General features: G+C 37.2%; 1 protein-coding gene across 2 annotated transcripts in view; it reads left to right on the forward strand.

Annotated features, from left to right (window-relative positions):
* ADAMTSL1 (ADAMTS like 1) overlaps window positions 1–22,313 on the forward strand; it is a 396,646-nt gene that overhangs the window by 182,695 nt on the left and 191,638 nt on the right. The window lies entirely within an intron of this gene.

Genomic DNA, 22,313 nt, shown 5'->3' on the forward strand with positions numbered 1-22,313 from the left:
ACATGTTCAAATTAAGTTAGTTTTTAGCTACAGTCTCACTTCTGTTTAAAAGGTGTTGTGAAGGTACTGCTTCTTTTCAAAATATATTAGTCATGGAGATAACTTCTTGCCATTTGGATGATAGTACATTAAGAATACCTGCACATGATTTCCTTGTAAATAATGCATGTAAAAAATATACATATAAAAATCAATTTCTTTAAAACTTTCCCTACATTTTCGGAATGTTTTCTCCCACTGTCTTGACTGATTGAGATAAACTTTAATCTGAATAAATTTATCTTTTAAAACTGTTGCAAGGTCTAACCAAATGCCACAGTCCATTCTGTTAGAGGTCAAATACTTTTTCTGTGTTAGAAAATGAGTAAACTACCATTAAAAATGGCATTTGTAGTTTAAAATATTCTGTATAAAAAAAATAATAATAATTTTTGTTTGAGTTCAGAATGCAGTATTTTCAGTTTTATTCTACATCCTAAAAACCTGTGCTTTGCAGGAGGGAAAAGAATGGTTTCATTTTCATAAATTTTGGCAGTAGCAGCAAAGGTTTCTAGGGTAGGGCATTCATCAACTTGTGGGGTTATTCAAGATGTCACACAGCTGTGACTTGATCTCAGGAAAACTAACTTGTCAGACCACAGGGATCCGGAGACCAAATTTGAATTAATCTATCCGCACTCACCCCTTGGCACTTACTCATTGTCCCTCCACTAAAACAGACTTGATATATTTCTCTTTCTTCAAAAAAGAAGTCGCACACAAATATAATAGGCAGGTGTTTGTATGTGAGATATTTTTTGTTTTGTTCTGTTTTATTTTGTTTTGCAGGAAAAGTGCAGAAGTCTCTTTCATAAATCCAACCTGAATGAATCCAACCATTCACACAAGAACAAAAAAAAAAAAAAGAAAAAGAAAAAAGAAAAAGAGAGCCTGTGTAAAAAATAGGATACAGAAAATCTAGGGCACATGTGGAGCATATATAGTACTGTAATCAATGGCAACTGTTCCACTGGTTTGAATGGTTGCAAGATGACGTCCCAGAGTAAAAGATCTCTCTCTTATAACAGAGCGCCAGTAATTTTGTTATTTTCTTTCAAAATACATTCTATGGAACAAAAGGGTACTTTCTAGCACTGATAAATCAATGTTTCATTAGGAGCAGTTTTTCTTCCTATTTAAGAAAATGTTTTGAGCCGCCTTTTGTGCCTCGTGTATTTACTATGAATTATATATATTTATTATGATTAAGTGTAACTGTTTGAAATGAAAATTATAATGAGTTTCTTCGTATGGAGTTCAAACTCTTGATATATTTCTAATGTGTGAATCATGTAAACAAGCCACATAAACAATTTTAATACAACAAAATTAATAGTCACTAACCTTTTTAATTTCTATTTCTCCTTGCATGAGTCCCTCTAGCTCTTGTTCGTATTTTTTTTTCTTTATTTACCTTTTTGCTCACTTGAGGAGCTTGATCTGGTACTTTATAACAGACGTGATGTTTCTTCAGCTAAAGTTTTAGCAAAATTAAGTCTTTCAATCTTTTCAAGCCATATTCCTACTTGACTTAGTGCTATTAAAAGGTGTTGAATGACCTTTATCCAGCTAACAAGTGTCTTGTATGTAGCAAGAACAGTTTTGTCATAGTAAAAGTCAGAAGATTAGCCCTTATAGACTCTGCTCCATTTTTCATTTATAACAAAAGGAAGACAGACATAATACCATTTGGTACATATAACAGCTTCTGTATTGAAGAACCTCAAGGTTGTTCAGAATCAAAGATGAATTTCTACCAAATAATAGTAAAGAAAATATATCTAGGGTTGTCAGTCCTTCTAATTAAGCATAACTTTTCAAAATTACCAGCTGCAAATCTTGCATATAGTGGAACACTTAATTACATTTAAACAAACAAAATAAGCAAACAAAACCAACATGTAACAAACAGAAAAAGGGTGCTAGGTCCTAAGACTACCATCTTGGCTCTTGTTTTGACTTTACCACTAAGCAGAATTTGGCTGAAATTTCTCTTTTTTTGATACTTGCCATATTTGAGCTGCTAACCAGCAACACAAGGCAGGAAAGAGGAGTGCTAGGAAAACAGTGGCAGGACTTACGTCTTGATGATTTGGGCATGTCTTTCACTTCGCTTAGTTTTTAGCTTAGCATTTTTAGCTAGATGTTCTCCAGCTCCCACAAATGTGCACACTCCTATGCTGAAATAAAGGAACCAATATTCTTTGATAAGGCACAAGGCAGTGTAGTTGCATAAAACAGCACACCAATATAATGCACAACCTTACTGAGGTCATGGACATCTAATGAAGGACTGGTATCTATCCTCTTCATATGGGTATGAGGCATCTAAATCAATCTGATTGCAGTGCTTGGTCTGAGGAACATGAACCCAGAAAAAAGGAGTGCAGTACTAGACTGAAATTTTCTAATATTACAGATACAAATAAGTTGGATGGTTCTGTAGCTTGACAAACTAGTTTTATCATCATTTCAGTACTGCTGCCTTCTCCGTTCTCTTCTCTAGTCTCATCAGGACATGCTGGAATTTATTATCAGCTTAGTAAGTATAATGTAGTTCTATTTTTAGAAATCATTCTTCCAAGCTCTACTAGAGGAACAGTGCACAAATTTGGGATGAATGTTAGGCAGAAGATGAATGTGTAATTACTGAGAATTAGTTTGCATAAAGAAGATATTGAGTTCCTGCCTTTTGGACCTGTTTTCCAACATGAAGGAATAAGGATTTTTCTGAAGTATGTCAGCATTTCAGTATCTATAAGAAACTTTTTTTTTTTTTTTTTGGTAAAACCTGTGTTGGGTGCTACCATTCTTTCCTCAGAGATGCGTTAAAGTGCAGTTGTTTGCAAGAACTTTCACTGGGTGATACTTGGTTTGATATCGATACCATTTCAGTCAAGAGAGGTCTCCCCATTGGCGGATCTGGAGTATAAAAATGTATTTTCTGTTTAAGATAGTACATATTTTGTTAGATATGGACTTAATTACTCTATGGTATGTTGGTGCTAAATACCAATTCCTACAAGTTGGAGACAAAGAAAATATAGTCTTTGAGTAATCAAAATATATCATGCCACTAATTACTTATAACTTCTTTTCATTTATTTATTTCATTTATTTTTTTTCCCAGCTACTGAGCCCTGTAACGACATAAGAATGAACAGTAAAAATTCACTTCTAAAGTTATTTTCTCAAAAACCCTGATAATTCTGAAATATTTTTTCTTCTTGTTTTGTCTATACTAAATAGTTTAAATATGAAGCAAAGTATTATATCTAAATAATCTTTGAAATGTAACCCTAATTACAAGGAGATTCCTATTCTCAAAATGATTATATATCATGTACTATTCTGAAGTGGACATGATAGAAGTTAACAGCAAATACATATTAGATGTGTATCTTTTTTACTTTGATTCTCACTTCTGCATCTAAAAAGTTAGACATCTTACTTATTTTCTTTGGCTTAAAAGCCTGGAAACTTATATGTAAAATAGGTTAAATGAATCATGTACAGATTATGTTGAGTCAGAAAACTAATATTGTAGGATTTCTAAAGTATGAAGTAAATTGAGAAGGGAAGGAGCATTGCATTAACTTTTCTTTGTGAAAGGTCATAGAATCATAGAATGGCCTGGGCTGAAAAGGACCACAATAATCATCTAGTTTCAACCCCCTGCTATGTGCAGGGTTGCCAACCATCAGACCAGGCTGCCCAGAGCCACATCCAGCCTGGCCTTGAATGCCTCCAGGAATGGGGCATCCACAACCTCCTTGGGCAACCTGTTACAGTGCGTTGCCACCCTCTGTGTGAAAAAACTTCCTCCTGCTGTAGATTCACTGTAGATGCCATAAAGCACTGTATCATATCATGAGATAGGGCGTGATTCATAGTATAAGGAGGACAAAGGAAGGGCAAAGACATCTAAACGTGTATGTGTATGTGTAGGGATAGGTACACATGCTTGTGTGCACTAATGCAGAATGTGGAGTGAAACGGGAAAATTTCTGTGATTTGCTTGTGCATCCACCACCCTCACATCTGTGAGCAATTTACTACACTATTGTGTATGAACATGTGTATTCACTATTGTGAATGAAGACAGAAGACTTACAGTCATCTTCTCCCCAGATAATTCAAGCTATTAACAGGCTTTCTTTTTACCCTGTGAGGAAGAGAATGCTGGAAGTAGGTGGAAATATGAGAAGGAAATGTGCCCAAGAGAGATCAGAATTAGAGGATTTCCACTCTGGACAAAATTTTCTATCTGATAGTAACATTCTTTACGAGTAAAAGGCTCTGATGATTGGATAAATATGCACTCACGTTCTTGATTCCTCAGATGTTCCAATGTGAAATTCTTGAATCTTCATGAATCTTTATTTGGCTGCTCAGTGGAGAGACGGGAGTTTTAAAAAGTACAACTACACTGTCCTCGGTGTTAGAGGATGGACAAAGAGCTTCATCCCCTCAGTTTTCTCCACATTGCTACTGCTGAGTAGTCCTGGCTGAACAGAAAACAGGCCTCTCTGAACTCATTGCCTTAGCAATTCTCAGTTGCTGGGCTAATGCCAAGGTACAGGCTTTCTTTGTAGTTATTCTGTAAATACAGCTACCTTGCTGTGATAATGGTGAAGCATAAACCTCTTTGAAATTCTTGGCTCAGAAACTCTCTTGTTTGTATGGGAGCAATGTCCAAAATTTAACATTTCTGAGCCAATGTTTCTTTCTTGTTCATTTGACACTGAGGCACAGGCTCTTCTTTAGGGAGTTTTGGCTAAGTAATCCCTGACTGGGCTGATGTCATGACTCCTTTCACTCACTGGATCATCAGAGCTTCTTTGTTAGTAGATTGATGTCAAGGGACAGGTTGTGTAAGCATGGGAACTGGCTTTGTACTGGTATGCTGTTTTATTGTCAATGGACAGATTGCTATGAGACTGCTTCAAAAATGATCTTAGTGAAATGCTATCAGAGAAATCCTGCCTTTTTTAGTTTCTTTATTTCTTTGTTCACGTGTCTCTGTGTATGTGCGAGAGGGAGATTACTGCCTCATCATCTCAAATTGCCTGGTTTTGTGGGACGGCTCAGATTCTGCAGTGTAGCTCCCTCAGCATTCTTAGCATGTCACTTTGATTTCTATGTCCAAGACTCTCTTACTGGCTCAGTAACTTCATTTTATTCAGTTGATGTCAAGATATAGGAACAAGAAAATTCAGTTGTCTGTTACTTTGCAGAGATGGTTTCAAGGCACAAGTTTCTCAGGAGTTACTGGCTCAGTAGTTCCAGATGCTTTTGTTTGCCTATTCCAAATTATGTACAGTGTTTGACATGCTAAATTAGCACAGTTGGACACAGCCATATTCAGCTACACAAGACAAGAGTTGTTCAAGTACCATGTAGTTCACCTCTTTTAGATAGTTTATTAACTCCTGAGGGTGAAATTTCTTCTTCAGACTAAACCTTCAGATCTAGAATAATTTCCAGCAGCACCACACAACTGGCTAGTGTTATGACACTTTGTCAGGCAGCTATGTATTTGGTAGAAAGCTAATTGTTTCCAGTATCAGAAGATGATCTACCTAAAATTAGATCATTCTTCAGTATTTTTTTTTTTTTGGTCATATTTTTTTGTGACAGTGCATCATCGAGTTCAACATACAAATGGATTTATGTGCTCTGACAATGGCTGTATTCACCCTGCTTCAACATACAAGGATTAAATGTATATGATAGATATCTGTTGATTCGGGAATCTCAGGCTCATGCTCACCTTGGTCTTTGTTCCCTTGGCTAGAGGCAGAAATATATTTCTAAGGAGACTGTATTTAAGATGATGCAATTACTGCGTCAATAGTTTCTCTCAAATCTGTGATGGTAAAACTGGAAAAAGCAAGAAGGGAAGATTAGTTCAGTCTTACAATATTAATGACCAAAAGATCTAAGTGTAGCATAATTACATTATTCAGTTTGATTAAACACCGTTGTACATGTTCAAACAAAAGAGCTGACGGAATCTCATTTGATCAAAAGAGGAGCAAGGTCCTTGTCTGAAGGGAACATTCTTTGCATTATACTATTAAATGGAACACCTAATCAGTTTCTTTGCCAAAAGAAAGCTTCCCATTATGTTCATTATAAAAGCTATATTAGAAGTAAAACATAAAAGGAAACTGAAGCGTTGTAATGCTCAGTATACTCTCCCTGGTTCTTCTTTATGATAGTCAAAGGAAAAAAAGCTGACTGAACATTAATCTAGGTTCCTCCAGAACTGTGTGTTTGAGTTTCAGATTTTGTAAATAGCTCAAGAAATTCCTTGAACTGTTTTGCTAGTCAGCTTTCTCCTATACTGTCTTTCTGAGCCTTTTCCAAGTTAATTGTTAATCCAAAATGTACTGCATCATGGAAAGTTCTGCTTTCTGAAGGTAGTTTCAAAATAAAGTTCAGGCTACCTATACAAATTTATTTAAGATATAAACATAAGTTTATAAAAATGTACATAAGTAATTCTAGTTCTTTCCCCACATAGGTTTGCTTAGTCCAAGGAAGCTGAATAAGTGGTAAAATTACCTGTCAGTCTAGCTAAAGCCAAGATCTGTTTTCAGGTTCTTACACTCTGAATGAAGTACTGCACATTATCATTTATTTTATCCTGAAGTACTTCAAGCATAGTATTCTGATACATTTACACTGAGCAGAAGGTGTGCTTAATTTTCTACGAGAATTAAAAGATAATAACAAAGATATTCAATGACATTAGCTGGCATAGTTTAAATAATTCAGTGAATCGTATTGATTTACTGCAGCTGATTATCTGACCTTCAGGCCCTTGCACCTTATGCACTAAGGAGAAAGCATTCAATCTTCCTGTTTCTTTCTTGGTTCACAGTTGTGAACCAATATACTATCAAAAATAAGCAGCCAAAGCTGTTCAGATTTACCTCCTTCTAACTTTTGTGGCATATGTTTTTATAGCTTATCTCTACTTTTTAAATTATTTTTTTTTAAGAAGAAAACTAAGGTTTAATGTCTTTCTAGAAAATAATCTGAAGTCTGTTTCAATCTCAGAGTAAAACTACAGAGGAATTTCCTAACTGTGGACAGGAACCTGATGATGCTCAATGAGGGCATGTGTAAAATCCTACACCTGGGGAGGAATAACCGCACACATCAGTACAGGTTAGGGGCTGACCTGCTGGAAAAGAGCTCTGCAGAAAAGGACCTGGGTGTCCGAGTAGACAACGGGCTAGCCATGAGCCAGCAGTGTGTTCTTGTGGCCAAGAAGGTCAATGGTGAGCTTGTTGAGGGATGTGATCATCTCTCTCTGCTCTGCCCTGGTGAGGACACATTGGGAGTACAGTTTTGGGCTCTCCAGTTCAAAAAAGATGGAGTTTCTAGGGAAAGTCCAGCAGTGGGCAGCAAAGATGATTTAGGGCTTGGATTATTTCCAGTACAGGGAAAGATTGAGACCTGGTATTGTTCAGCATGGGAAAGAGAAGACTAAGAGGGCGTCTTATCAACATGTATAAATATCCAAAGGGTGAGTGTCAAGAGGATAGGGTCAAGTTTTTGCTGTGGTGTCCAGTGACAGAACAAGGGGCAATGGACACAAACTGGAACACAGGAAGTTTCATCTAAGCATGATAAAGGACTTCTTTACTGAGGATGACAGAGCAGTGGAACAGGCTGCCCAGAAAGATTATGAAGTTTTATTCTCTGAAGATATTCAAGACCCATCTGGATGCTTTCCTCTGCACACTACCATAGGAAATCTGCTTTAGCAGGAGTTGGACTAAATTGATCTCCAAAGATCCCTTTCAAAACCTACAATTCAGTGATTCTGTAATATTTATAAATTTTCACGTTAGCTTTTAGGCATCTCGTAAGCACAATCTATTAGCATCTGGGACTAAAGGAAATTATGTAGCAATGGTCTACACATGTAAAATACAACCTCCTCCTCCCTTTCCCCCAGGAATTCAAGAAACCAAAGTTATTCCTCACATATGTGAGTGATTAGTGAATTTATGAGTACCTTGTGGGCACACCTTTACCAGCATAAAATCAATCACACTGTTGTCACATTTGGGAGGTATAGGTTTTCTGTCATTTCTGGGACGGCATGGTAAGCCAGTGAACTTATGCAGAGCAATGTCATTGTAACACTGTATGAGTGTCTCTGCCTTCTGGAAGTCTCTGACAGTTTGGAACTTAACATAAGGTAGGATTGATTTGTTTTGATTCTTGAGACTGGAAAAAAAGCAAGCAGAAATAGTGCACATTTTGTATTTTAAAAAGAGAACATCCTGCCTAGTAAGACAGATATCCTCCTGTAAAAAGATACTGCCAAAAAAAAAAAAAAAAAAAGGAAAATACTTTTTCAGCTTTAGATTGCTCAACAGTTTGCACACACATATGCAAATCTTTTTGTGTTTTGCAAAGCTGCTGAAAAGTCTTAGTTATAATGAGACTTTGTTCACACAGTTCAAATGAAAGTAATCACAGTCAAGGGCATGTATAGATCTTCTCCTGGTCTGCTGCTACAAAAAGATTTTCTTTAACTTCTTGATTATTCATATTTCTCAAACTAGCAACCATATATTTTAAACAGATAAACAAAACAAAAAGCAAAAAAAAAGGAAGGCATAAGTAAAAACCCATCAGCAAGGGAATATCTGTTAAACATTATCTGATTCAACAGAAATAATCCTTCCAGCTCTTTCGGCATATATGTTATGATTGAATGCTTTCCTTAAGGCCAGGTAATGTCAGTGCCAGATGGATTTTTTTTCTCCTAATCTGGGATATTTAAATGCAGAATTAGTACACATTTGGAACTGGGTCTGGAATAATCACTGGAGTTACCAGCTTCTTTCCCTGTAATTGTAAGCAAATGTAGAGAGGATGAAATCTAATGAAAAAAGGTCCAGTACCACCATATCCTAGAAAACATCAGGCAGAAACACCCTTCCAGCAGACAGTGCATCCTTGTCTCTACCTTTATTTCTCCCATTCTTAAATAACTTCTATAACATCTGTAATTCCTTTACATGCCTACTGCTTCATCTTGCTTCATGTTATTCTCTATATTCCCTGTGATCTGTATGAGAATTCATGCATATCTCTTTGCTTGGGATCCTTGAACTGATATAAAAATATTTTACTACTCATCAAACAGAACAGGTAATTTTATCATTATTATTTAAAAGAGAAACTGAAGCATAATGAGATTGCATGACTTGAAGAAGCATATCAGGACAGAAATACTACTCAGTTTGACCTGCAGCCTTAGTGCCTTCTGCACTGCTTACGCTACTCTACACTTTATATTTTATGTAACATCGAACTTGATCTACTTTTCCAATGACCCTTGGGAAAAACACCCTTTGATTTTTGGAGAGAAGTCAGTGGGTATATCAAGGTAAATGAAAACACTAAATTGCCTAATTTCTCAGGCTTATGAGGATAATTATGTGTTTGAGATTTTTCAGTCTTCAGTCTTGGGAATAGTTGGAGACACTACTAAGGATTATCTATTGGTGACATCACACATCACCAAATTTCAGCCACTACAAGTCTTCTCAACTTCTAGTGGAGAAATTATCAGTGGTTTTGATCACATTCTTTAATATTATCATCCAAAACTGGTTGTTGGCACATCCCTTTTTCTCATAAACTGTCTGCTTTTTATGTTGAGTCTCACATTCCCTCTTCCTATGATTGAACACATTTGTGTTTCATTTGGCTGACAATTTTTATGTAACACAAGAAAAATTTTGGACAGGGTGGAAAAATCTGGATTTCTTTCATTGGTGGCCTCTTTATTATATTAATATTTAGAAGCTATTATTATTTTTACATAAATTTCCTTAATTTTCCCCAAATCTAGTCAAAAACATTCCTTTTTCAGGTTCTATATAGATCAAACCAGAGAATTTAATGTTACTGCTACTATACATTGAGTTCACTTGGAATGTATTGAAATAGTGACATACTCTAACTAATACAAAAAAAAGTCTGTGTTGTACATACTAAAGCCTTACAAATGCATCCAAAATCTTAAACACTGACTGAAAATGACTTGAAAATACTGAAAATGACATAATTATCTGCATTTATTTGCTCAGATGAAATTTAGTTTCAGACAGTCTGATGTGTAGTAGACTGTCTCTCTGAGCTTCCATATAGATTATTTTTTCTGTCATATCTAGCACTCAGGAGGAGGATATTGACCTAATCTGACTAGAGAAGAAGTACTGCAGGAGAACCTAGTGAGAAACAGTCACAATTTCACAGCCCATGTGCTGTTCGGAGTGGTAAGCCCATGAACTGTAAGGGAAATACATTCATGGTTAACAGAGGTTCCTATAATATGCCATTAAAACCAGAAAAAAAATAACACCAGACATAGACAACAACAATAAATACAAATAAAAACAGATTTCTCTGAATTTGTTCTAAGAAACTGGAAAAAATATATCAATATTTTTTTAAGTAATAGTATTACTATGATAGGCTTTTATTAATCATCTATCTTTGCAAGGTTTGAGAAAAAAAATTCCTTAAAAATGATATATTTATGTTTTTTCTTTTCTTTTGCTTTTCATTTGTACCTTCTCTTCATATATAAGTAATAGCTGATTTATTTTGAAATAGTTCGACATCTAAGTATCCCCAAACAAAAAGAAACTAGTTTGTATTTTTCAAATATTACTTAGTGGCATTTTAAAAATCATAAATTCTCTGCACACAAAATATTCTTTGTCTTCAGTTTTAGCCTGCAAGTTAAAATGCTCTATACATCTAAATGTGATATTACAAGAATTAACAGGTTTCTGTGATACTAAAGACAGGAAGATTACCGCCTTCAATAATAGAATGTTAACACCAAAAGATGAGTTCTCATTGCATTTTCTTTTCTGTTATTTTAATTTCTCACTGTAATATTTAGCAGAGTTGGCTGTCTTGTGTCTTTTATCTGTTCCCCAAAATCCCTCTGTTTCCTTCATTTTTAATATGGAATTACTAAGGAAATACGAGGATTAGTCTTCTGTTATGGAGCGGAGTACTTTATTATCACAGAATCACAGAATTATAGAGGTTGGAAGGGACCTCTAGAGATCATTGAGACCAACCCCCCTGCCAAAGCAGGTTCCCTACACCAGGTCGCACAGGTAGGCGTCCAGGTGAGACTTGAATATCTCCAGAGAAGGAGACTCCACAACCTCCCTGGGCAGCCTGTTCCAGTGCTCCGTCACCCTCACCGTGAAGAAGTTCTCACACACATTCGTGCGAAACTTCCTATGCTGTAGCTTATGTCCGTTTCCCCTCGTCCTGTCTCCACGTACCACTGAAAAGAGACTGGCCTCACCGCTATGGCTGCCACACCTCAGATATTTATAAACCTGGATCAGGTCCCCTCTCAGTCGTCTTTTCTCAAGGCTAAACAGACCCAGTTCACTTAGCTTTTCTCCATATGGGAGATGCTCCAGGCCCTTCACCATCTTTGTGGCCCTCCGCTGGACTCTTTCCAAGAGATCCCTGTCTTTTTTGTACTGGGGAGCCCAGAACTGGACACAGTACTCCAGATGAGGCCTTACCAGGGCAGAGTAGAGTGGGAGGATCACCTCCCTCGACCTGCTGGACACGCTCTTCTTAATGCACCCCAGAATGCCATTGGCCTTTTTGGCCATGAGGGCACACTGCTGGCTCATGGCCAACCTGTCGTCCTCCAGGACGCCCAGGTCCCTCTCTGCAGAGCTCCTCTGCAGCAGCTCATCCCCCAGCCTGTATTGCTGCATGCAATTATTCCTCCCTAGGGGTAAGACCCTACACTTGCTTGTGTTGAACCTCATCCGGTTTCTTACTGCCCAGCTCTCCAGCCTGTCCAGGTCTCGCTGAATGGCAGCACAGCCTTCAGGCGTGTCAGCCAATCCTCCCAACTTCGTATCATCAGCAAACTTGCTGAGGGTGGTCACTATCCCCTCATCAAGGTCATTGATGAAGATGTTGAACAAGACCGGACCCAGCACAGACCCCTGGGGGACACTGCTGGTTACAGGTCTCCAGCCAGACTCTGCACCACCAACGACGACCCTCTGCGCTCTGCCAGTCAGCCAGTTCTCAACCCACCTCACTGTCCACTCGTCTATCCCACACTTCCTCAGCTTTGTTATAAAGATGTCGTGGGAGACAGTATCAAATGCCTTTCTAAAATCAAGGTAGACTACATCTACCGCTCTTCCCCCATCCACCCAGCATGTGACAGCATCATAGAAGGCCACCAGGTTGGTCGAGCACGACCTCCCCTTCGTGAACCCATGCTGACTACTCCTGATAACCTCCTTTTCTCCCAGTTGTCTGGAGATGGTATCCAGCACAAGCTGTTCCATCAAACATATAAAATTATATATAAAAAACATATTATATTATAAACATGGGATGAAAACAAGAGAGTGTATATAGTACAATTATCTTGTTTAATAAAAAAAAAACAAACAGTAGTTTACGGAAACTAAAGTTTACACAGCTGATTATTTGCAGGTGGAGGCTGAAAGTCATTGTCATCTACAGTAGTTCAGCAACTCATGAGGAACAAATTGGAAATGGCCTTTCATTAACAAAATGAAAAGAAAAAGAATAAAAAACATAAAAGGGAAAGCATTACACCAGAACTTATATTAAAGATCCAAATTATATACTAATGTCCAGAATTTGACTAAACTTTAATTTAGGAATCTTCCTCTAATATGGAACATAAATTTTTTAAAGACGAAAAATAACACTTTCAGAGGCATATTATGACTTTCTTCCACATATGGAGCCAGTTCTTAATGATCTTAAAGTGAAATATGGAATCTGCTAGCATCCTTGAAGGTAGACTAAGCAAAGAGGCCCACAGCCAACAAGGCAGCACAACATGGAGAGAAATGTTACGTACACTAAATTGAGACATTTCGTTGGGATTACACAGACAAGACTTGATCCATTCTCTTTACAGGTCAAATCTGTGCAGAGGAGATGAAATCTTTATGCTTGTACCATATTTGTTTATATTTAGGGAACTCTGGTGCTCTGGGTTGTAAATGTGTTACTCTTCAATGAAACTTTAAAAATTGGGACAGAAGCTCTGGAATATACTGATTTTGATAGACAGACAAAGATACTTCAATGAATAGAAAGTCTCCTGATGATTGAATAGTATGTCCTTATAATTGCTTCTGAGAATAAAAACAATAATAAATAAAAACAAAAACAACTAATAAAAACCTACTACCTGTTTTCAAAGCTGGCAGTTACTCACTTTCAAGGTCTTAACTTTTGTACTTGAAGTGTCCAGTAAGGACCTGATAATGTTTTTATGGCTTCCCTACCACAAAATTCTAAATTCTAGAGGTGTTTCTCTTTGCTTGTTCTTTGCATGGGAATTGGAGCTAAATTCTCAGGTGTCAGGAGGATTCACTGGTTGCCAACTACACTGAAATGTGTGTAGATTATTGTCATACAAATACATAAGAAGAATTAAGAAACAGAAAGGTGAGATCACTGCCACTGTAAATTGAATGATGCTGCTTATAGATTAGGCTACATAAAAGACTCAAGTAAATTTGATGCTGAACAGCCAGCATCACTCAAAGATGAAGGATATTTGTTACTCATGTTCAGAAAAGAAGATATGTATGTTGGAGTAAAGTAGATTTATGATGTGACTTGACTAGTGTGCTTGCACTCAGTAAGGATGTGCTCCTATAAGTGCAATCAAATCCTTTGACTTGTCTACTCATCTGGTTAAAAAAATTCAGTTCTTTGTTTTGAGCAGCCACTAATTAAAGATCAAGCATGAGAGCCAATCTTCAACCAGTGTAATGGTCTATCACTTTGCAATGCAGCCAGTCTGATAAGTTTCAGCTGGGAGTCAGGCCTTGAGGTTTTCTTTTATGATTTGCATTGCTTGAGACCCAGACCACTTAAAATAGTCTACTAGATTTCTCTCAAAACTTTGAGTATAGCTCATCTTACAGACGGACAGGTTTGCAGTGTCATTTCTGAGTTGTTTCCCAATTATGAATAAAAATATATGGCAATCAGAAGTTTTCAACTCTTCTGTTGCAATGCTGAGAAATAAAGTATGCATTTCTTTCATAAATCACATCCATAGGAACTGTATTAAAACAGAATGACACTGACAAACATTTAATTAAATTTCTAATTTCAAATGTGCAAGTTCTTTTTTGTCTTTATTTCAGCTTTTGCATTTGTAAAAGGTTACATGCACTTGCACAGGCACTTGAGAAGTGCTCTACACTGCAACATCTGAAGGAGTAAATCAGAAATATAGAGAAGCTGAGAGCAGAATACCAGATACAAACTTTCAGGAAACTCTGATTCAAAGCCAAACTAAATGAGCTGGTCCCATCTGTGGTACATGTATTCAAACTGGAAAATTTCCCTCTTTAAAAAGTCACAAATTTTAGTCTTCCACAAAGCTCTGTGTTCATTCTCTTGCTGAAAAGATCAGATTGGATTCAGAAAAGTGGCTGTTTAAGCACATTTCTAAGGTGCCTTATTGTGTTTAATTTGCTTTTTTGATGTGTTTATATTGATTTTTTTTTCTCTGAGGACAGTAATTATTGTTTAAAATGTAAACATTGGAAAATATTCATAATCAGTGTTAGTTATAAGTACTGCTTATTCTCATGCTTGCATAAAGCATCCATAAAGCATCCTTACATTTGCTCCTATATTTATCTTCCATCCTAGACATCTGCTTTTGGCTACTTTCGGATGTCAGGTAGTAAAGAAACCTCTGACCCAGAAAATCTTAAGGGAACAAATACTCTGAGGGAAAAAACAAAAAACAAACAAAAAAACTATGCCTACGTAGACATTTTTGTTGTAATTTTAATTTGGCAAACAAGGTAAAGTCAGACAGGCAGATGCAAAGGTTGATATACTATTTCATTGCAAATGGACAGACGACAGTCTGTGTGATTAAAAATACATTCAGAATATAATATCCCCAGGAGTTCTGGTCTCTTACAGAAAAAAAAGTGAATCCTATACCATAGCTTGCAACTTTGTTAGGTTCATCTCTAGCATACTGTAAATCATGCTTTGTTATCATAGTCTGATTTCAGTGCAAACTCTCAATGCTCCTGTACAATCATGCATTTCTTCATATTTATTTGAGGGAAAGATATAAATTGACTTTTGAACTGAAGTTGGTCAGAATTACAAGTAATTCTCTTACAAATGATGATATCATAATAATTCCCTACTCTTAAGAAAGGAAACAAAAAAAGTGTTAACCGAGATGACAAGCTGCTTAAACAGAAGTGAATACTGATTGTGGTAAAGAAACCAACTTTCTACGTAGTCTGATAGTGATAGGAAATGGGGGAATGGTTCTAAAGTAAAAGAAGGAAGCTTTGCATGAGTTGTTAGGGGGAAATTTTTCACTGAGTGGGGAGGCATTGGCACTGGCTGCTCAGAGAAGATGTAGATGCCCCATCCCTGGAGGTGTTCAAGGCCAGGTTGGATGGGGCCCTGGGCAGCCTGAGCTGGTGATGGTAATCAGCCCACAGCAGCAAATTTGGAACTGTATGGTCTTTTCCCTTCCAACCCAAGCCATTGTATAATTCCATGATTCTATGAACCTATGGCTGGTTTCCTATGCACAAAGCTTCCCAGGAAAGGAAAATACTAAAACACAAAGCTTCCCAGGAAAGGAAAATACTAAAACAAAGACAAAAACATTCCTCAATTTTTTGTTCTTCTCTACTGAAATGAAATAACTCTGTAACATACATAGAATTATCACACAGATACTGAGTTGTCTCTTCAGATCAAGCATCTAATCTCTCTATCCACTGTTGTTCTCATATTTCAATAATTAGAATAAGGCTATTCTTCATATTAAACAAACATTTAGAGGAAATAAATAATATTATTATATGAAATTGTTTAATATAAAATATAGACATTAAAAAAAAGCAGTTTGAAATAAGAATCATTTTGGAACTTGGCCTGTACAGAGAGGGAAAAAAAGCCAAGCAGAATGCAGCGGTATCGAATACTTTCTTGTTTCAATCAGTCACACAGAAAGTAGAATTATTTACAATGATCAGTGGTTTCTTTTTATTATTGTTTGTAAAGTAACTTTAATGTTTCCTTTGAGAAAAGACAGGAAACATTTTAGTGGAAGAAAGTTCACTGGAGGATAGATAGAAATCAAGTTATCTGTCATCTGGTTACACTGTTGTTTGTATTGCATTGGGTAACCAAACCATCCAGCCTTCACTCTAGACTTGAGCTCATCATATCTGTAAAATCCTTACACACAAATTCTGTCTCATTTGATATTGGTTAATTGTATCAGCTAATTAGTTCTAATTTTTCCAGGGTGTTTTCCTAATGTCCTGAAGACATATTGGTGTTTCACTTTCTGGAACAGATCTGGCCACATACCAATCCTTATGGTGGCTTTATTGCTTCATTGAAATTACTTTTTTGCTCAGTTTAAACAGGAATTCACATTTTTTGCTTTGGTTCTGGAAAAGAAAGACTAATAAAAATGAAATAAAAGCTTTCAGATGACTACATCTGAATTCGTGACATTCCTTGGAGGGCTTTAGTCCTGTAAAGCAGTGAATGGATGACCCAGAGACATGAATAAAATGTTTTCCTCTGTGACAGATAGAAGTTGGTCTTACTACATCATAGAAAGCCATACTAAGACATCTATTTTAAAATGCTAAAAGCATTTCAAAGCTGATTCAAAATAAGAATTATTCATAACACTTAATCTGTCATAATCTTTTAAAGCTTTCAAGAAAAGAGGAGCATCTGCTGTTTCTTATTTATGATTTTGCATCACCATGTGTGGACAAAAAAATGCAAGAAGGGTTTTACTTATTGAAAATAGGCGATTAATTTCACAAATGTCATGGAATGACTTGCATGTATCATCCATATTAGAGATGCTATGTCACAATGAAGTAAATTGCACCCACAAAATCATCTACCAAAGGATTATGATTTGCCAAATCACTTAGCACAGTATATTGAATGTGCTGCTGCTCAGAATTGTACTGATGAGGTAATTAGAAAGTCTTTAAGAAATTCTAATGTTTTTTAAAATTACATTTTGGGACATCTCAATAAAACTTTTGTATTCCCTTGGGGGGGGGGTGTGGGGGGGGAGAAAAGGAAGATGAAAGGAGAGGAGAGGAGAGGAGAGGAGAGGAGAGGAGAGGAGAGGAGAGGAGAGGAGAGGAGAGGAGAGGAGAGGAGAGGAGAGGAGAGGAGAGGAGAGGAGAGGAGAGGAGAGGAGAGGAGAGGAGAGGAGAGGAGAGGAGAGGAGAGGAGAGGAGAGAAGGGAAAGGAAGGGAAGGGAAGGGAAGGGAAGGGAAGGGAAGGGAAGGGAAGGGAAGGGAAGGGAAGGGAAGGGAAGGGAAGGGAAGGGAAGGGAAGGGAAGGGAAGGGAAGGGAAGGGAAGGGAAGGGAAGGGAAGGGAAGGGAAGGGAAGGGAAGGGAAGGGAAGGGAAGGGAAGGGAAGGGAAGGGAAGGGAAGGGAAGGGAAGGGAAGGGAAATAGTATTCCAAGCTGCTTTGTTTTGAATTATAGAAAATTCATAATATATAGCCTTTGCAAGAGACAGTGAAGCAACATGCTAGCTAGGGATGCCCCCAGAGGCAAGTTTTCTCAAGCCTACAGTCTTCAGTGCTCAGGTATTTATGGCTGCACTGTCTACAGGTTAAATATTGGAAGTCTAAGCTCCTCACCAGCCTGTGAGATAAGCTGGAAAAATCAGTTTCAACTGGCTACAATTAGAATGATTGTGCTTCTGCAGAGCATTGCTGATGAAAACATGTTTCACTGATATATTTCTGTGTTTTCTTACTGATGTATTCTTACGTATCATTATAGACATTTCTCCCAGCCTGACCCTAGTAGGGTCCTTCTTAATATTATGTTTTGTTGATTTTTTTTTCTAATACATTACACTGAGTTTACGCTGAGTTATATTTAGATCTGTTTTCTTGGATTTTGTATTTGTTTATATTAGAAATCTCACGTGCCTGCCATTAGTCCTCCAAATACAACTGAAAACATAGCTACACTAATTCAAAGACTTCATAGTTCATCAACTGCTTTTCTCCACTATTCTTGCAATGTGTATTACTTTTAGCCTTGAGACTTTGTGACAATAAATCAAAGCAAAGAAGTGTTTTTAGTGGCTTGCAAGTAACTTCTCAGTAGTACGTCACATATCAAGTTCTGATCTTGTAAAACTCTATAGAAATTTAGAGTATGAAAATTTCCATATGCATATAAATACACAAATTCCATATCCATTCCAGTTAGTGTAAAGGAACTATGTGGCACAATATTACACAGCCACGCTTGGAATTCACAAGTTTAGACTTTCTAAATTTGACCTAATGTCTTTTGCAGCTTCCACCATTTATTGTATTACTTTTTGCAAAAACTTTGTTTTCCTTGCTTAACAAACAACTTCATTATGATTTAATGAAAATCCCTATCATCTTCAAAACAGAACTTTATATCCTTCACTGGGAGGTGGGAGTAGGAAAGCTGGATGATACATGGGGGGTGTTCCATTTAAATTAAATGACATTTCTGCTTTCGTAGTTATCCAATTAAAGATGAATCACCCTTAGAGAAGCCTTCAGGGTAGTTCTCTCTGTGAGGTGAAATAAGCTAAATGCTTCAGGTTTCACACAAATACATATGTATCTTTACTGGTTTTACATATTCTTTTAGATTTGATTCTGCAAGGTTTTTCATACTCTGTACTCCAAATGATGTGAATGGAAATTCCACAGATGGAGGGCCTGGACAGTCAAATCCCTTGCTTTTCATATGTTTTCCCTCTCTTTCAAATATGAAGGAATGTGTGCATTGTACTAGCATTTTATACATTTTATTACTATTTCCAAAGCCAGTTCCAGACTTCTCAGCAGTGAAAGGAAAACCCTATTTTCACTCTCTTCTAGCCCTCATGGTCAGAGACAGCATGACTTTATTATCCTTCTTAGGTCAGCAAAATTTGATTATCTTGTGGCAGCTGAGTGGGTTCTGGGAGAAGCAAGAGGAAGAGGAGAGCCAACCTGGGTCAGTTAGAGGGCAAGGGGCTGTAAGGGATCATTGGGTCTGGTCATGCCTCTCTTTCATCCTCATACTCTTCACACCCCACAAGACTCCCTCCTCAATATCTTTGATTCTTTACTTGAAAAGTAAAGGACTGTGGAGATACTTTACTTTTTGAGGCTTAGCCTGGATGGTATTTGTTGTTGTTTTTTTTATGGGTTGTTTTTGTCACCATGTTCAATGCCAGATTGTTTAGACAGTCAGTATACATATCTTTCACATGCTTTAACTTTAAAGATATATATTTTGCTATAATGCTTCTGCAACTGACATTTCAAGCCTGTATGGAATATTCCCAAGAAATTTTCTCGTAAGTATCCTGTCAAGCAGAATTTTCCTTTATAAGTGGGTCATTAAATTATGAATGTTCCTTAAGGTACAGATTATGCCAATTCAATGCATCAACTGTCATTTAAAATAAATATGTAGTTATAGGATGTGAGTGGTCATGAGATGGGAAAGCTACCATTCATTTAAAGAGGCAGTGCATATACTAATTCCCATTGGATCATCAGAGTAAGAACATAGCAAACTGGCTTCTAAATAGCACTGCTGAATTTAAATTCTGTTGAAGGCTGCAATACGTCACCAACAGATAACTTTGAAACAGCTGGAAAGTACTTGGATTGAAAAGAATTGCTTACATTCAGAAGCCTGAAGAAGAGTCTTACCTGTCTTTCTTCACTGAGTTTTAAAACTTTTCCACTTTGTTCTTTTTTTTCTCTTTTCCTTTCTTTAACTCCATAGGAAGACAAAATGGAAGCCTTGAACATTTTGGCAATGATTTTGCTTTGATTAACAACTTAATAATAAACTATGAAATATTTATATGTTTAGTGGACAATACAGGTGGTAGGTGGATGGTTGGACTGGATGATCTTAGAGGTCTTTTCCAACATTAATGATTCTGTGTGATTCTGTGTGAATCTGTGATTTTCAGCTCTTGGAAGTAATAAACAGGAAGTACAGTATCTACAATAATAAGCCCATCTTACTCTGATAGAGGCTTAAGAACATCCCATTTTCCCTTCCTGCCACCAGTGACACAGGTAAGGTTAACATATACCCATCATGATGGGCATATTTAATTTAATTTTTGTGCTTTCCTTACAAAGAGAAGATGAAGTATTTAATCCTAACCCACAATAATATGTTGGAGACTTTAAAATGGAGAATTGCTCAGGAACTGTAGATCCTATGAGCAGTAAATATCTCATTTCTATTAAAACCAGTTGCATACTGTCAACAGGATCTCATTTCCTAAAAGTGCATTCTTAGAGGTCAGTTCTGATAGCCAACGAGGAGCATGGGCTCCCTGTACTCTTGCTAAATTCTGCAGAAGACAATAAATTTTTGCCACTTTAAAAACTAGGTTGGAGATGTTTCTCTCTGATTGCCCCTTGCAAAAATCATTGTAACCCTTGCCTTTAGTCTGCAGCCCCAGGCCTTGTGGTTTGTGCTATAATTCCCCTTATTTCCTGCTGCTCAGTCTCCAGCTTTTAGTGTCTATCAGCTATATTTTCTTTGAATATGAGAGACCAAACCTCTTTTTCATTACATGTTTTGTTTTCTGTGAAGACATCTTGGAGCTAGCCATATTTCTGGTCTTCTCCAGACAGATGACTATCTCCATGGCTCTCTGGGCCTTGTTGCTCCATCATTTCCAACTCTCAAAAATGTCTAAAGTACAGCAAAGAGGAATGAAGAAACAGTTAGAGTGGTACCAAGTTGTTGAAACAACAGATAAAATAAAGCCTATCTTCTGAAAATTTAACTTACCTTAAGTTTTTACCAACAGAAGGCCTACATTTACAAAAGATTAAGATGCTAGCTATGCTTTGACTTCTCATTTTGAGGCACACAGCACTGGGTTTAGTTTTTTGTTTGGTTTTGTTTTGTTTTTTGATGTTATTTTTCCTTTATTTTTTTGTGTTATTTGGGCAAATGTAAAGTAAGTGAATCTGTCTACCCTGACCTCTGATGGGTTTACAACTGTATGGTGACCCAGATGCTCCAATGTCATGCTCTTGTTTGTGTATTTCATATTTCTTACTAACGTTTTGTCTACTTCTTCTAACTTTTCATTGAAAAGGTAAAGCATGATTTCCTCTTCTCCTCTGCTTCTCCTTTTTTTTGCCCCACTGGAGAGGAGAGGAGAGGAGAGGAGAGGAGAGGAGAGGAGAGGAGAGGAGAGGAGAGGAGAGGAGAGGAGAGGAGAGGAGAGGAGAGGGGAGGAGAGGAGAGGAGAGGAGAGGAGAGGAGAGGAGAGGAGAGGAGAGGAGAGGAGAGGAGCTTGATTTGATCTCAGGAATGATTCAGATAATTGTTAATATGCATTCGTAATTTAGGCATAAAAACAAATATCGTATTCAACATGAAAACAGAATATAGAAGCAGTAGTTGTGGGATTTTGCAAACCTTGATAGGGCATCCGGATCCCATGACTGCCAAGTAAGACAAAGAATTTGCATCATGAATGTGCCCACATGAAGCCATGATTTCAGAAGCACTTCCTCCGTCCATTGCTAGTCTGTCCCCATGTACTCACAGGCTGAGAATCTGAGTCCTAGTCTCCTAGTTTCTGCAGCGTTCTTGCCTGTCACTCATGCATTGTGTGCACTGTCCTGTAGGCCAGTAGAAAACAGTTGTAGTAAAAACTGCTTTCCTAAAAAATGGTTTTATCTGCATCTGTGCATAATAGAATAGAAATAGCTGTATTTTAATTGAAAAAAATCATAGAATTGTAGATCACGAGGGTGGGAAAAGATCTCCAAGATCAGTCAGTGCATCCACATATCACCAATATCACCACTGAAACATATCCCTCATTACAACATCCAAACGTTTCTTGAACACCTCCAAGGTCAGTGACTTCACCACCTACCTGGGCAGCCCATTCCAACGCCTGACCACTCTCATGAAGAAGTATTTCCTAACATCCAACCTGAATCTCCCCTGTAGCAACTTGAGGCCATTCCCTCTAGTCCTATTGCTTGTTATGAGGGAGAAGATGCCAACTCTCACCTCATTACAACCCTCCTTCAGGTAGTTGTAGAGAGAGATAACATTTATTTTAAGATTGTTTTTTGTTCTTCTGAGTA

Source organism: Meleagris gallopavo, chromosome Z (genome assembly GCF_905368555.1).
Source record: "Meleagris gallopavo chromosome Z, MGAL_WU_HG_1.1, whole genome shotgun sequence".
NCBI lineage: Eukaryota > Metazoa > Chordata > Aves > Galliformes > Phasianidae > Meleagris > Meleagris gallopavo.